At 35.1% G+C, this 11,757-nt stretch overlaps 1 pseudogene; it reads left to right on the top strand.

The window, feature by feature from the left end:
- Nucleotides 1-2,713: 2,713 nt before the first annotated feature.
- On the top strand, nt 2,714-11,488 carry LOC115961762 (annotated as a pseudogene).
- The last annotated feature ends 269 nt before the right edge of the window (nt 11,489-11,757 follow it).

Here is an 11,757-nt window from a genome sequence, read left to right as displayed (position 1 = left end):
TGAAAATGATTGATGCATTCACCACATGCTTGACAAGCTTCAACAAAAGGTTTGAAAGCCAAAACAATAGTACCCAATCCTTTAGGGATATCACCCTAAACGCACGTGCCGTGTGGGTGAAGAGGGGTAATCATGCATAAGCATTACAACATATCCATGCATTAATACTTTCTATGTTTTGTGACTTTGATTGGTTGTGTGATTTGTGCTATCTCTCCAGCAAGTTTTAAAAATTTTTGCTTGTTTGTTTGCTTTTTGCTTTAAATGTTTTTACATTTTTTTTTTCAATCTTTACTTTTGTGTCAAAAATCCAAAAACACATAAAAAGTAGAAAATCCAAAAAGTTTGATCAACATTATTGTGTATTGTCACAAGCATGTTTTACCTTGTACCTTTGTACTAATGGCTTTGTGTATTTACGAGCGTAGCTTGTTCATCAATCTCAAAATGAGATGTATTGATTCAAAAAGATCAAATGCTATGATGTGAATGAAGCCAAATGAAAAGCTTCAAAATTATGTTTTCAAGTTTATGTGGGAGGTCATAGATGCATACTTCTATAATTGAGATTGATCACTTTTCCTCGTACTAATTGTGTATGTCTTGATTGAATTGATCATTGAAACTTCACATTAGACTAAGGACTATCTCGGTTTTGGTACCCACACACATCACACAAGTCTATGTTCAATGAATGCCATATTCATTTGTGTGATTGTACTTGTTTAAGTATGTTGCACATGCTCAATTATATGTTGATCAAATATAAAAATATTTTTGAGTGTTTTAGTTGTTTTTGGAAAGTGTTTTTGTTTTGAAAAATGTCAAAAATTTCAAAAACTGTGCAACCCTATTCTGGCGACTTGCCTCGCGGGTCAAGCTAGTCGCATGCCCTAGTTGCGAGCTTACTCAATAGCTCCTGGCAACTCTCTAGCGAGTCAAGACCCCAGTCACGAAAAAGACTTAGAAAATTTTCAAAAATCTGGGTTTTTAGAATTTTTGCAACTCAGTTCAGCGACTTATTCGCAAATGGAAGCTCCAGTCGCGAGTTTTACTCAGAATGTTTGGCGACTCCCTTCGCGACTCACTCACGAGTGGAACTTCTAGTCTCGAAAAACACTTAGACAATTTTTTAAAATTTTGTTTCATGGGGTTTCTGGCGACTTGCTTTGGCAACTTGGTCGCGACTCAAGTCAGTTGCAAAAAATGCATGTATTGCACTTTAAAGGCCTTTTTCAAGACAGTTTTTAAAACTTTTCAGTTTTCCCTCGCCCATTGTGACTGTTCATTGTCTTGTCCGTTCATCTCTCTCACAAACTCACCGTGTTCTCTCCAAAAATCCACCATTTTCATCATCATCTCTTACTTCAAACTTTAAAAAAAGGTATGAGTTTTCTATTTTTCTCAAAGTATTTCATGTCTATAGCCTTTGATTTCTTGAGTTTTGAGTTTTTGTTGAGATTTGAAAAATGTGATGTTCAAATATGGGTTAGGTTTATTTTTGTCGAGTTTGTTATATAGGTTTTGTTGATATTGATAATATGATGCTTATTTATGCTTACTTCTCACTCTTGAGTTGTATATTTTGCTAGTGTTGTGTTGTGCATATTATACCCATGGTAAAATGTCTCAGAGGCATTTTCTTGTGTTCTTGAAGATTTCATGGATTACAATGGTTGTAAGAAGTTCATGGTTTTCAATGATTGAAAATTGCATCTCTAGTTCTATGCTTTGATACATGCCCTAGCCTTTACATGATGATATTTGCTCACACACACACAATGTGATTTGATTGTGGCCTTAATGATAAAACTTTGTTAAGCATTGATGCCATGTGTTTTTCTCATGTTAAGTTGTTGCTGAAATGTGTTGTAGATCAAATCAATGATCTGATTCTAAGTCCATTTTATTGCTACTAACTTGTTACTAATTTTTGGTGTTACCATATGTTGTGCTCTGTTTTGTGGTTTTTGCTGCTATGTATTTACAAATGACTCCAAAGAAGAAGACTATTGCACAAAAGGTTGACAAAAGGAAGAAAATGGATAATACCTGGTTCAGGTCTACCAAACATTTTTAGAAATACAATCAATTTTATAAGAAGGCTCCTATCATCCAAGAGAGATTTGTGGATTTGGTTGATTTGAAAGACTACTTCATTCATGATTGTTTTCAGGACAGAGGTTGGGACAAGCTTCTTGGTGATCTGCGTGGGGTATGTGAACCATTGATCAGAGAATTCTATGCCAATGCAGTCTTAAGAGAGGATGAAATCAACTGTTGGATAAGAGGTCATGAATTCAACATTAACTTGGAGGACATTGATGAAGTCCTTGGTTTTGAGGAGTTGGACCATGATTTCACAAACTACAAGGACAGAATGCTCTCCATAGAAACTTTTCAATCTTACATTGGTGGAGTTAGAGAAGGAAGCTGCCTAAACACTACTGCTTTTCCACCTAATCTGAGATGCCTTACTGTGATCATGATGTTCAACCTGTACCCGGTGAAGAAGATGACCACCATTAATAATGCTAGAGCCATATTCCTCATGGAACTCCGGGAGAACACTTATATTGATATTAGTGCTCATATCTTCTGCATTATTGCTGATGAAACAAGAACCACTTCAAGAGCAAAGCTGATTTTTCCTAGTCTACTCATGAGGCTTTTTCGAGCAAAGGGTGTGGAAATTCCTTAAGACATCAGTCTCATGCCTACTCCTTCAGCTATCAATGCTCTAACCATTACACAGATCATTGTTCATCTTCCAAGTGATGAAGAGGTGGGTGATCAAGCACAAGGAGAACCTATGGACACTGAAACAAAAGCTGAAGGACAACCCTCAAGTTCAAGAAGCTGTGGCAAAAGGAGCCGAACTTCATCATCCTCTACGGTACTTCCAGATGCATTTCAGATCATCCTTGAAAGGATTGACGGGCTTTGAGACGTCCAAAATGAGCAATCTGACAAGCTAGCTGCTATCCAAGAGCAGATGAATCTTCTTTCAGCAAAGTTTGACAGCTTCACTACCCAGCAGTAGCCTTTTGGCCATTCCGATCAAAAAGGGGGAGAAGTAGCTCTTGAGGGGGAGCACTATTTTGAGGGAGAGAAAAACCTTGAGCATTTTACTTTATGTTGTCTATGGTTTTTGCTGTTATGTTTGGATAATTTTAATATAGGTTTGCACAGCACTTTGTTAAATACTTTGGTTTAATTATTTCAGTTGATATTCAGTATTTTGATTTGTACCCATACTTTGTAGCTTAATATTTGTTGTTAATGTTATGCATTTCTTTAAGTACATCACTCTTGCCTTGTTGGATTTTATATCCTTGATGCAATTTCCTTGTGTTGTTGTATCAGTTGAGTGTTGGACATGCAAATGATACTTTGCATTGAGTTTATTAGCTTGCATGTAGGAATGTTCATTCCTTGTGTGAATGATCATTGTGGTCACTATTTATAGTGATTGTTCATTTTTGGTCAAGCCATGCTTTATTGCTTCATTCCTTTTTGCTTGATCGCATTGTGCTTACTCCATATGCATTTCAAGCTTTCTGTTTACAATGATCGTATTGTGTTGTTGTTTTTAGGAGATACTTGTTAGTAAGGTTCAAGAGCTTCATAGATTCTAAAGTTAGGTGTGAGTGAGTTTTGTTCAATTTTTCCCAACTCACATGTTAAGTCTAGAGTTTGTTTTAGGGTTTTGTCACAGAATAGCCAAAGGAAGAGATTGTAAGGTTGAATTTATTCAATCATTAGTTGGCTTTATTCCGTGCCAAATTTTTTTGTAATTCAACATTTAGAAACCTTGTATTTAGGTGGGAATTATGTAAAGGTAGTGAGTGAGAGAATGTGAAGAAAAGCTCAAGATTGTGCACTCAAGAAGAGCCTCACGACTGGATCTCATGATTGGCGAGTCGGCAGAAGTGGCACACGTCTGAAGCATGCAAAGGAGCTGAAGGGTCACGCCAGCTGTTGCACTACAGGACAAAACTTCTAGTCTGGCCAGACAGTTAGCTCGCAACTTAAACTCGCGACTTGTAACTGACTCTTCACATTCCAGACACACCCTACTATAAATACCCTTATACCCACGAAATGTAGAGAGCTTCCAGAGAGAATTTTGAGAGAAAAACTCTAGAGAAAAACAAGATTGACTCATCCACAATCTTCATCTTTTGATTCTTCAAATTCTTCTACTCTCACCATCTCCATTGATACATCCTTGAGAGGTACATTAGCCAAATCCTTATCTCACCATACCCATATCTGTGAGGAGGTTATTTGGTGCTTAGGAAGCAATTCAGAAGAGACCAATTCATTTTGGTTGATGCAATGGGAGATTACGGGATCCGGTAAGCTAGAGAAGACAAGGTTCGGCGTAACCCTGTTGGAGCGATCCGGTAAGCTAGAGAAGACAAGGTTCGGCGTAACCCTGTTGGAGCAAGAAGCTTGGAAGGCTTAGGTGCACTAGGTAGATAAGGCTTGGAGGGTCTTCTATTATTCATATATTCCAACTTTATTCTCTGGTGGATTATTGACCGCTTGGAGGACGACAGAGAGGTTTTTTGCCGAGGACTTCAGTTTCCTCTTCGATAATACATCGCTATATTGTCTTTGTGTTTGTATATCTCTTCCCTTAATCTTTGCCTTTTAATTACTGCTAGGGTTGTGATTAATTTTGGTTTAGATTGTTTTACCAATTCTGTTTTAGCTTATTTTCATATTCCGCACATATATTGTTTGATTATAAACTTGTGTTAGTAATTTGTAAATTGAGAGTCTAAACGTTCATAGGTGTTTTACACATTATTTGAACATTCAATTAATTACTTATTCTAGTTTGAGAACACCCAATGGTTAATTGGGTTTGCCAGTTGCATTGGGTTAAGGATTGAATAATTGAATGACGAAGTAGAAAATATTAAGAAAAATAGTAGAACAAAATACTTATGACTGCTTGATCGATGTAACATGTTTCCATTTCACAGTTGAACTTGAGTCTCGTATGCCTCTTGCAAAGGCAATTATGGTGAAAGTCTTCCACTCATTATTGATGTTGTTGAGTTGTCTCACACCGTATGCAGTATTTGAGATTCAAGAATTAGGATTAAAAATTTAAACCTGCAATTTAGTATCACAAAATTGACCTTTCCGCTATATCAAATCATTTTAGTACAAAACCGATATGCAAATTTTTTTTTGAAAATGATACAAGATGCATGTACATTGTTCCTTACTTTTTACAAGAGATAGATTCATTGCGTGTCCAATGTCTGCCATCAAGACTAGATGATAAACTTCCGGGGAGAAGTTGACAATGTTATATAAGAGTCCAAAATGTGTCGGGACATTAGGCCAGGTCAAAGTCATTAGTGGCCAGTGTTTTTATTAATTATTGCAATCAGATCCATTGTTTCTTAGAAACATTAGTCTAGCTGTGTGCATTTTATTCATTAGTGGCCAGTGTTTTTATTAATTATTGCAATCAGATCCATTGTTTCTTAGAAACATTGTTATTAATACCATTATGTTCCGGCCGGAACGGCCAGAAAATTTTGTACCAGTCCTTAAACTGGTACAAATCACCCTCTTGTTCCACCTCAGACCAAATTTCGGTTCGTTCTGGCCCATTTCGGCCAGTAGACATATTTCGGCCAGTACTGAATCTACTGATAAATGCAGAAAAATTTTACCTTTACAAGTTTAATTAATAGCTATTACCTGAATAAAGCCACCCATCGCAGTTCATCTCACTTCATTAGTAGCCTCAACAACTTGGCCTTCTTCAGTTCTTTTCTTCTGCACTTCGTCCTCTCCGTTTTCTTCTTTTGTTTGTACATTTTCTTAGTTGTCCACCCATTTGCTTACTTAGTTACCCTCCACTTTTTTTCATTGAGCTTTATATTTTGGCATTTCTGTTCCAATTTTTTAGTTTTGTGAGCCACTCCACGTGACTAGCATTATAATAATACGATTCTAAAGGAGAGTTAATAGGTTGCAGGCTTTGTGTCTTTTCCATCTTCTGTGATTTTTTTTTCTTTTCTAGTCTAGTAAATATTATTGTTATTATATTTTAAAAAACTTGTTAGTTATTATAATAATAATAATTTATATTAAATATGGGCTTATAACTTTAAGATTCATGGTAATTTTTATAGGTTTGACAAAAAATATATATCAAAATGGTAAATATATATATTATGATAGTACTTCCGAAATAGTACACTGGTGTTGACCAATATTGATCGGTACTGAAATATTCCGTTCCAATGGACAAACAGAAATGGGATCCGAAACGATATTCATAACCATGCTTAGAAACAGTTGTCTAGGTCAAAGTCATTAGTACATTAGACCAGGCCAAAGTCATTAGTTGCCCGTGTTTTTATTAATTATTGCAATCAGATCCATTGTTTCTTAGAAACATTAGTCTAGGTCAAAGTCATTAGTGGCGTGTGTGCATTTTAAGTTGAGTAATGTTATATCCACAACATTTTCATAACCATTTCAGAATTTAGGTGTCAACTTGTTCTATTAGTTATAATCTAAACTCATCGTTGAAATTACTTTTTGTCCACTAGTAATAGTCATTAACAACTTTCCACTCAGAATTTGTTGTAAGAATAATATTGTAAATGAAGTATTTCTCTTTCAAGTTTGCAAATTGATAGTGTGTATAGTAAATGTCTCACAGCTCCTTTAACAAAAACACAAGAATGCCTCGTACATTGCAATTTGCAAGTACAATGTAAACATATAAAGTTACAAATAAATATATCTTCTTAATTATGAAGTATAAAACTACATAAAAAAATTTCATTCTTTTTATTTTTAATAATAAAGGTATAATAGTAATTACACTTTATCCTTCTACCTTTCCATTCTTTCTAGTCTCTACTAAACACACATGATTAAAAACACACATATTTTCTAGCCTCTCACTTTTCTTTCTTAACATTTTATATCCTCCTACATTTTCATACTCCCAACCAACCATGGGACATTGTTTTATGTGAAATGCAACTCTAAATATGGTCATCACAAGTTATTACATGAGCATTTCACTATTTATTTTAAAGGATATTTAATAGTCTACTCATAAAAAAATAACCTAAAGGTTAAGTGGTACAATAATGGAGAGATTTGAATCGTGGCTATTTCTTTGAAAATACTATTAGGTGTCAATTGACTCAATTGAGTTAAACGACTCTTGGCTCACCCAAAATTTTAAGGGTGTTTCAATTTTATTTTTATTTATAAAAAAATGGGGGTACAAATAATTTCAAAACATGTTGTCTAATAATTTGTGGAGTGCATGGGTTGGTTGGAGGATTTTTTTCAACACAACCCGACCTTTTCGAATGGAAAAAAAATCCCAACTCAACCTAATCTATCACATGTGTAGAACTTAACCCGATCCAATCCACAATTGTCTAGTTGGGTTGGGTTAATTTAATTGCGTTTATTTGTTTCATGTCTTATACAAATTTGAACTTTCATAAACTATTCAAGCACCTTTTTTTTTTCAATAAATTATTATAATTCACATAATATGCTTAAATTATATTCCAAATTCATCAAAATTAATCCTCAAGATACAAAAGTTAATCAAACTAAAAAAAAAAATTAAAATAAGGATAATAATATAAATAAACTAATATATATATATAGTGGGTCGGATTGGGTTGCATTGGTTGGGAAAACTAATAATCTCAATCCAACCCAACCGAAGACTCAAATTAGAATTACAACCCAACCAATGAAAGCCAATCCAATTAGTTGGGTTTGTTGAGTTGATGGGTTGAATGAGAACCACTATATGGAGGATTTGGTAATGGAGAAGGAAAATATACGCCTTGAGAAAGTGGCCATTGGAATTCCATTTTCTCCATCATCAGTCAATTAATATGTCTTTTAGTTAAATCAAAGTAGATCTATCTAGCATCTACTAGGAGTAAGACCAAGACATATAATGTCATTCTGAAAAGAATTTTCAAATCCAATAATTAAGTCATATATGGCAGTACCAAAATTTCATTGGCTTATATTGTTATAGAAAATGTAACTCCAGATTTATTTTTCTCTATCCCAATATGTAACTATTGAAAAGATTATTTATGTAGAATTTTAACCCCATAACTTTTTTTAATGAGCCATGTGATTTGAGCAAACAAGCGAACATCTCTATACATTCTGAGCAAGCCCAACCGTCCACCCTCCGTTTGATTTGGTGCATGCCTCCTCGCCAGCCTTCAATTTGGCAATCTTAACCAAGGCAGAGGTCTTTTCCACCATGTCGTACAAAATCAATCACCTTCGTCTTCTGTGTGTGAGAGTGGCGTGCATGATTTGGCCGTTGAGTGAAGGGTGAAGAGGGAGGATCGGTAGAGTGAGGAAAGTCAAGACACAGACAGGGGCTGAGTATTTTGGAGAATAGGGGAGGTCTAGAGGGTTGAAAAAATGAAGTGTCAAATAGAATTATTCTTTATCAATCCAAAGTCAAGCTGCATGTTTTTAAATTCAAATTGGAATAATGGGTCAATTTGACTTTGACACTTTTTTATTGGTAGAGATTTTGACACTTTTTTTTTCCCCCTTAAAGCACATTGTATGCAGTTATGGTTATAAATAGGTCATGCTGGGGGGTTTTAGAGCTCAAGAAATTAAAAAATCAAACTTGCAACACTGAATGTTTTAGTGGGTGCTTCCTCTCATCTTGATCCTAATTTTAATCGCTCTTCATTGGCGATGATAATGATCATGGGTGAAAGGTCCCTAATAATTCTCTATGCAATTTTAATGTTTTTACTACATTTGAAACCAGCCATTGGATTCACTTCAAGAGTTGAAGATGATAGCGTTATGTGCATAGAGAGGGAGAGACAAGCCCTCCTTGAGTTCAAAAAAGGCCTTGTTGATCACCATGGTAGGCTCTCTTCATGGGGGAGTGAAGATGAAAAGAAGAATTGCTGCAATTGGGAAGGAGTTCACTGCAGCAACCAAACAAGTCGTGTACTCGAGCTACATCTCAATGCTTATCAAATTGATGGATTCCAAAGATTGCTAGGTATGAATATTAGTCCTTCACTACTTGAGTTGCATCATTTGACTTTTCTAGATCTCAGTGGCAATGATTTTAATGAGAGCCCTATCCCAAAGTTCATTGGTTCTCTTAGTAACTTAAAATACCTTGATCTCTCTTGGACCAATCTCAGTGGTCCAGTTCCACATCAACTTGAAAACCTTTCCCACTAGCAATATCTCAATCTCGGTTGGAATGATTTGAAAATTATTGAAAATCTTGAATGGTTGTCTCGTCTATCTTCCATAGAATACCTTGACCTGAGTTCCACAAATCTTAGTAATGTTGCCAATGATTGGCTAGAAGTTGTAAGTCATCTCCCTAATTTAACATCCTTAAGAATGTTATGGTGTGATCCACCTCCAATGAGTTTTTCAGCTTTTTCCTGTTTCAATTATTAGAAATCTTTTGCTCCTCTTGAAATTCTGGATCTCTGTCACAATCAACTTGTCCACATTCCAAAATCTTTTGGGGATATATGTACATTACGTGAATTGTATTTGTCCTCAAATAATCTTAATGGACAACTCGTTGAGCTTATGAATAACTTGTCTGAATGTGCAAAAAACTCATTAGAGGTTTTAGATTTATCATTGAATCAAATTACAGGATCATTTCCTAATTTTGCAATATTCCCATCATTGAAAGATATAAATCTTTCACACAACAAATTAAATGATACTGTGCCCAAAAGCATTGGAAACCTATATAAAGTAGAGGTTTTGAGTGTTTCTTCAAACTTTTTGCATGGCGTGATCTCTGAATCTCTTTTCTCAAATCTCTCCAAATTACAATCTTTATTCCTATTTAATAATTCTCTTTCTTTGGAATTCAGCTTCGATTGGGTTCCCCCTTTCCAACTGGATGTAATGTATTTGACATCTTGTAATTTAGGGCCTAGATTTCCAAATTGGATTCGAACTCAAAGGAAACTTTCCTTCCCTGATATCTCTGATGCTAACATTTTGGATACCATCCTAGATGAGTGGTTAGAAGATTTGCCTCCTACGATAAGAGTTTTAAATCTTTCTAGCAACCAAATACATGGACGGTTACCAAATGTGTCAGCAAAGAGATTGAATGGTCTTGCAATTGATTTGAGTGCTAATCGTATAGAGGGTCCACTACCACTTTTTCCAACAAATCTCAAAATCCTGAAACTCTCAAAAAATCGGTTTTCAGGGTCAATTTCATCTCTTTGTAAAATCAATGGTCAGTTGTTGACTCTCCTAGACCTATCCCATAATATATTATCTGGACAACTCCCTAATTGTTTTATGCATTGGCATAAGCTAATCATTTTGGATTTGGCTGGCAACAATTTCATTGGGGAAGTTCCAAGTTCTTTGGGTTTGTTGTCTCAACTCCAAACATTGCGTCTAAATGATAATAATTTTTCTGGACACTTACCTTCATCCCTGAGAAACTGCAATTCCTTGACAATTATGGACCTAGGAAATAACAGATTTTCTGGAAAAGTACCAGCATGGATTGGGGAAGGCTTGCCAAGGCTGATTTTTCTATTACTAGGTTCCAATAAATTCTATGGAAGCATACCATTGCATTTGTGTTGGCTGAAAAATTTACAAATCTTGGACCTATGTTTAAATGACATATCCGGAACTATACCACAATGCATCAATAATTTCACTGCCATGGCTCAAAAAGGGAAATTTTCCATTGATACCATTTTAACTATTATACATGGTAATAATTTGGCCTATTTGCACAAATATGTTTATAGTGCTATGTTTGTGTTGAAAAGAAAGGAGTATGTGTATAGTAATAATCTTGGCCTGTTAAAGATCATTAACCTTTCAAGTAACAAATTGAGTGGGAAACTTCCAAGCAAAATCTCGGGCCTTTTGGAGTTTGTTGTGCTGAATGTATCGAGAAACAACTTAATTGGAGAGATTCCTCACATGATTGGTCAATTGAAGCAATTAGAATCACTTGATTTGTCAAGGAACCAGTTTTCAGGTGAAATCCCATTTAGCATGTCAGATCTAAACTTTTTAAGTGACCTAGACCTATCTTACAATAATTTGTCTGGAAAGATTCCTTCAAGCACTCAACTCCAAAGCTTGAATGCAAATGATTTTATTGGAAACACGGCACTTTGTGGGCCTCCGCTTAAACAAAAATGTCCAGGAGAAGAAACATCAAACCAAAGTAAAACAACTATTAAAGATAATGAAGAGAATGGAAATGAATTTCGAAAATGGTTTTATTTCGGAATGGAATTTGGGTTTTTGGAGTGTTAGTTGTTCTTTGTTGTTAAAGCGTTCTTGGAGACATGCCTATTTCTTATTATTGGACAACACAAAGGATTGGCTCTATGTAACAATGACGGTGAACATGACAAGATTGTGGAGGAACTTTCAGAGGCATGGATGATGATCAGGTCAGGTTAGCAGGGTAAGAGTGTAATACCTATATTACTAAATATTTAAAACCTTAAAACAAAATAAAAATACAACTAATTGTTTTTTTTTTTTAACCTTAAAACAAACATACAGCTAACATGGTTTATGAGATTAGTTTTGATTTTTCATTGATATTAACTACAACAAAATGTATTTTTAGTGACGAAAATTAGTGAGGAAATATTTTTCGTCACTAAAAATACAGCTTTAGTGACGAAATATGAATTTCGTCACTAATAA

Source organism: Quercus lobata, chromosome 9 (genome assembly GCF_001633185.2).
Source record: "Quercus lobata isolate SW786 chromosome 9, ValleyOak3.0 Primary Assembly, whole genome shotgun sequence".
Classification (NCBI taxonomy): Eukaryota; Viridiplantae; Streptophyta; class Magnoliopsida; order Fagales; family Fagaceae; genus Quercus; species Quercus lobata.
This window is presented reverse-complemented; position numbering and strand designations above follow the sequence as displayed.